Below are 6,326 nucleotides of genomic sequence, written 5' to 3'. Positions count from 1 at the left end.
TATGACGGCAATCAGGCCTAGAATCGCGAATAAACCCCTAATATTTTACATTTGATTAATTTTGACATTGGAGAACATAAAATTGTGTCCATTCTCTAAGAACTGGTAGAATGTACAGAATAGAGCTTCATAAATATATTCTCAAAATTACTAATTACCCCGGTAAATATAACATTTTACATAAACCTCCAATGACTGATGGTGAACTTAAACTTGCAAATCTCCTGTGTCATTCCAATTTTGATATGTGTAAATATATACACGTACTGTTATATATATAGTTATAAAACCCAATGTATGATGATAGGATCCTCTCAAAAACTCGCAAGATGTCGGCAGCTGATTTTGAAAGTTGGGGATCTCACGATTGAAACTGTCCAATGTGCAAAGTTACTGGGTGTTTTTATTGATAGTTGTCTCTCATGGAAAGAGCATATTAAATTTATGACAAAGAAAATATCCGAGAAAATAGGTGTGTTGAGAAGACTAAGGTCATTTATGTCAGATGATGTCATTACCAACGTATATAACAGTATTGTTTTCCCCCATTTTATGTACTGTTCAACTGTCTGGAGTAAACCTAGCAACAAAATGTATATAGATATGGTCTTAAAATTACAGAAAAGAGCAGCCAGGATATTATTAAATGTTAGAGATATTCTTACTCCCTCCAAATCCCTCTTTGAAAAATTAAAATGGATGCCAGTTGCAGACTTTTACGATTTTAGAAAAATGGTTTTGTGTTACAAAATTTTACATTGTGAATCACCAGGTATTTTAACAAACATGTTTTCTTATGTAAAAAATGTGAATGGCAGAACAACTAGATCTTCTATATCAAGCAAATTGTATGTTCCAACAGCCAGAACAAACTATTTCAAACGTTCATTTGTATATACATGTTCAATTTTATGGAACGAAGCTAATGATACTATTAGAGACTCAGTTAGTATTGGGATTTTTAAAACTAGATACCTGCAGCTTTACTTCTCAAAATCTTAGTTATATATATATATATATATATATATACTGCAATATTTTACAAATTACTTCAACTAGTCTAGTTTTAATTTCTAAATATTTCTTTTGTGATTATTAATAGAATATATAGTTATATCTGTGATTCATCCCTTACACTGATATTTTAGTATAGTAATATTCAATCTTCTAAATTTAATTTTAGATCACCTACTTCATTGTACCATTTTAATTCACACTATATTAGTGTATATTCTGTCAATTTTTACCTTTTGCTATATTAGCATTGTATGTATATTCGACTCCTTGTGCTTTAATCGTGTCCTTCAGCAACACTTGTGTGATATACAAGCGTTCATTTATAAATCATATTTAAGCTGTGATGATAATTATATATTTATTACATTGTTATATTATATCGTTATTTTAAATTATGCCATGCTTGTGTAAATATATTTGATGCAGGGCCATGTTGTAAACTAGACATTGTCTAAATATGTTACCCTGGTTAAATAAAAGATATTATTATTATTTAGATATGGAATGCTTCACAATTTGCATACAGTTATGGAATCTTATAACACCCCCAAAATGTTCTCACCACATAAAGGTGTGATTTGTGCAATTACATTGCTGAATTGTGTGGTTCAGTTTGATTGGATGATCAACATGGGAAAAGGACAATACATAGGGAATGTGTCGTCCCATCGAATGGACTGTAATCTTTGTGATCAGGTTTGAAGTTGAAAATGAATCTTGAAGTTTTCTTTTCCTGTTTGCTGAATTATTCGATGAAGATAGTCTTTATCTGGTTGTTATTCTTTATCACATTGTTTACAATACTGTAATTATAACAGAAGTTTATCTTCTCATATACAGATTTATTAACATCAAATGATTCCTGAACAAAAGGAGTCAGGTTTTTTTGTTTTGAAGTACCATAAATGCTTGAGTACAGTTTCAATAGGATACATTCCTAATTCGGGCCTTGATTAGCAGCTCTGGTTTTGGTTTTCAGTAATTCTTTGTGTGTTTCATCATATTTAGTTGAAATACAACTATGTATGCCAAACTAACGATGGAACTAGCCTAAATTTAGTGCATATTAGAAGTTGGCATCAATAAGGTCACAGAGTCCTGGCTGTATTATAACTGATGATGCCTTCCCGAAAGAAAGAAGACATATTTTATTTTCATCGATCCAAGATAGATCAACAAACTTCCAATTTCAATTAAGACCTTACAGAAACATTAATGTGTAAAATCAAATCAGAACAGCTGCAAACATTTCAAATTATTTGCAATTAATTCCTAAACCGATATCAGTAAATTTATCAACTTAAAACTAAGATTACTGATTTTGCATTAAACAATAATGTTCGTTTACAGTACTTCCAGTGATTTTTTTTTTAAATGTTTTTTAACTGATACATTTTATACGTAGCTATTACGTATTATTTAAATAAGCTGGGTACATTAGCCCTCACGTAACAATAAATTACTTTTTATAAGTATTAGACAGCTAAATGATTTTTTCCTCCTCCTTTTCATGTTAAATCCTTTGTTTTTCTTTTATTAAACTTCTATTGCCGCATTTTTCTGCATTTTCTCATATTATATAATTTGACACCCATACACTAGTATAAGATAAAAACCTGCATACACTATAGGGACGCCCCGGACCATCTATACCTCCAGCCAAGCCCGGCAAAAGGACATAGTACTGTACCTTACGGAAGCAGTGACGTCCTCGACTGTCGGGTGTAACTGGTGGCCTTAGACCCGGGGTACATAACAGACACATAATATATCGCCCCTTATTTGAACATCAACATACGACAATAATTTCACTCTTGAACACATACATATATCTATCGATTTTTCCTTTTTTGCAAAGATAACTTATAAATATATAAAGATAAATCTTTAACATAAGTATATAGTAAGCCTCTTGGCTCCCTTCGGTCGCCCTCCCACGACAAAAAAAACTATAGCGTGGGATAATTTGATACCATCGTAGAGCGACTGGCGTACATGGGCCTGCCCAAAACGCCACCACATTGTTTGACAGTTGTCCTTATTGCAATAACTTTATGTAACCAATTGGCTTTACATACCTTGTGTAACCAAGTTCAAGTGAAGCACCTCGCTGAAGAACCCACCTACCTGGACTGACGTTGGCTCTTTCTTCCCTATTCAACATGATATATATTATACTATCATGTTATATTTGTATGTACAAATACGTTATTTAAGTATCGTGATATATGAATTTATATGGATATGTAAATTTTGTATGGATTTCTTATTTTCATATGAATTCATAACAAAAAAAAACCAGGTGAGCGATACAGGATCTCCTGGCCTACTGTTATATATTCAACCTGTAACATTGTTATCACATTCCTAAATCAAATTTTGCACTGTCCACGGGACCAATTCATGTGATGTCATGAGTATAAGTAATTATTTATGTTTTATCGCAACTTATTAAATCTCATTTTTAAAGTGTCAAAATTATCAAAGTGATAATTGTTTTTTTTTTATACATATCCATTATATTTTTGAGTATTTTTATAAATACCCATTATGTTTTTGAGAACAATCAATTTCTTAAATCCATGCTGTACTTATGAAAGTGTTGTCTGCCAAAATGTAATTGTTATGTAGTGGTGCCCTTTTACAAAATAAAAATGAATTAACAAAACATGGTCCTGACACAGTTAAACTTATACTTTGCTTTCAACTAATAAGGATAGCCTGTAAATAGTATGCACTGTTGAAAGCAATTGTTTTTTAAACACAATATCAATACATAACAATAAATGGCTTGTCTTAGCTCATCAGGCCTTTTAAAGGACCAGTGACTTTTTGCCATGGATCGGCTGGGGTCTTTCAACATTCCTTTTAAATCCCTACTTCTCCTGAACACCTGAATGGATTTTGATGAAATTTAGTGTGGAGTATTATAGAGCCAAGGGGATCATATATCATATATATACAGAGGGTGTTGCTCCCCTGGGGCCAAGGGGTCAGGGCCCAATCGGGGAATTGAGGTATATAAATCCCTACTAGTCCTTAACAACTGAAATAATTTTGGTGATATTTGATCTGGAAAATTTTTTGCAATGGAGATCCAGTGTTGTGTAAACAAATAAGAAGGGTGTGGCTCCCCTGAGGCTGGAGTGGTGGGGCCCAATAGGGAAAATAGGGGTAAATGCTTTAAATCACTAATAAATCTTTAAATCACTAGTTGTCCTGAATGACAATGGATTTTGATGGAATTTGGTCTGGAGCATTATTAGGCAAAGGTGATCAAATAATTTATAAATGGAGGGTGTGGCTCCCCTGGGGCCAGAAGGGCGGGGCCAAATAGGGAAAATTGAGGTAAATCATTTAAATTGCTACTTGTCTTAAATAAATGGACTTTAATGAAATTTGGACTGGAGCATTTTTTGGCAAAGGAACATGCCATAGAAATGGAGGATGTGGCTTCCTTTGGACTAGAGGGGTTGGACCCAATAGCGGAAATTATTTCAAATAATGACTTAATGGATTTTAATGAAATTTGGCAAAGGAGATCCAATATTGTGTAAACAGGCCAGGGTGTGGCTTCCCTTTGGCTGGAGGGGCAAGGCCAAATAGGGGAAATGTAGCTGAAAATTAGAAATCCTGTAAATCAATGGAAATAACTGTTGTTGTTTCTTTAAATTATTATTCTGGATATTTCGTGTTTGGCAGTTGAACTGATTGACAATTTTTACCACCATGTGACTTTTTGAAGAAAAATGTACATGTATTAAAAGTCCTGGATGGTATTTTCTTATATTTCATACAGTATTTAGGTTACACTTAGTCTTTAGTTGAAGGTGAACATTTTAACATTTATGAGGAAAAATTAGACAAATGAAATTTGATATCGCTGTTTCTGAGGCAAATCTTATAGGATTCCCCTTCTTCAGGAATGTATTTGTGCATGTTGAGTTTGAGACTAACTGAGAAAATGGAAACCAATTTGAAATTTTGCGATGTAAGTTGATGATTTCTATGTGCCTTATAACTACTACAAGGATAATTAAACTTCATGGAACTCTTCTATAGGTTCCTCCTTGTCTTAGTCTCGCATGTTCAATTTTGGGTCACTGACCAAAAGAAAAAAAGTACAATCATATTTTTTGAATTTTGAGTGGTACCACATATCAATAGAATGAAATTGTTAGAGGAAAAAGAAGTTACATGAAATAAATATCAAACTTACTGAACCAATAAACATGCAAAGATCCCTTGGGGATTCTCTAAATTGTTATTTTAGTTTGAAATTAATTTAGTTTTTTCACTTTCAACAGCAATCATATCTGTAAATCCATCAAAATTAGTTATTTTGATCTTTATATGGTTTCTTTAATTTTATGATATTCCTCCACTTACTATATTGCTCTTTATTTTTTAATTTTACACTAAATAGATTTCATCAAACTATTTGAACTCAAGCCATTACAATTTCACTATTCTCAACAAACTTGTTGTGTCCTCAGTACTTCAGTACTTTGATTTTCTATCCGCCCATCTTATAAGAAAAAAACAAAAACAAAAAAACAAGAGATCTTGAGTGATGCTATTGCCTTCCAGGGTTGGAGCCAAAATATTTGAAGATCATAAGGGGTATGTTTTTTGAATAACAGATGTGATTGTATGATAGGAATAGAAGGAGATTGTATTGAGTGCATTGCCTTGTTGACACTTTAAATGAAATTTTGCTCATGTTTTAAAAACCTACGATCAACCATTTGTATTACTTTGAATGATATTTTGCTCATGTTTTCAAAAACCAAAGATCAACCATTTGTATTTACTTTGAATGATATTTTGCTCATGTTTTAAAAACCAACGATCAACCATTTGTATTTACTTTGAATGATATTTTGCTCATGTTTTCAAAAACCAAAGATCAACCATTTGTATTTACTTTGAATGATATTTTGCTCATGTTTTCAAAACCAACGATCAACCATTTGTATTTACTTTGAATGATATTTTGCTCATGTTTTCAAAAACCAAAGATCAACCATTTGTATTTACTTTGAATGATATTTTGCTCATGTTTTCAAAAACCAAAGATCAACCATTTGTATTCACATATGAAAAATTAGGTGACATGTTCAGGCAGATGGCACCCACATCTTTTTTGTTGTGGAATTATTTTATTTGGAACATGTAAGAAGTGCTTTTGATATTCATGTTTTTGCTGTATCACAGTGACGTAATATATTATATACATTACTATGTCATATACATGTAAATCATTCCTAGATTTCAATGATTTTATTTCCAATCATGTATATACGTGT

At 32.1% G+C, this 6,326-nt stretch overlaps 1 long non-coding RNA gene across 1 annotated transcript; it reads right to left on the bottom strand.

Annotated features, from left to right (window-relative positions):
* Window positions 1-5,374: 5,374 nt before the first annotated feature.
* LOC117326325 lies at window positions 5,375-5,927 on the bottom strand. The gene is made up of 2 exons (XR_004532467.1): window positions 5,864-5,927; window positions 5,375-5,751 (listed from the first exon to the last, which is right to left on the bottom strand). It is a non-coding gene; the product is annotated as an uncharacterized LOC117326325 (long non-coding RNA).
* Between the last annotated feature and the right edge of the window lie 399 nt (window positions 5,928-6,326).

This window comes from Pecten maximus, chromosome 4 (assembly GCF_902652985.1).
Source record: "Pecten maximus chromosome 4, xPecMax1.1, whole genome shotgun sequence".
Taxonomy (NCBI): domain Eukaryota; kingdom Metazoa; phylum Mollusca; class Bivalvia; order Pectinida; family Pectinidae; genus Pecten; species Pecten maximus.
Note: the sequence above shows the minus strand (reverse complement) of the source record. Positions and strands in the feature narration are given on the sequence as shown.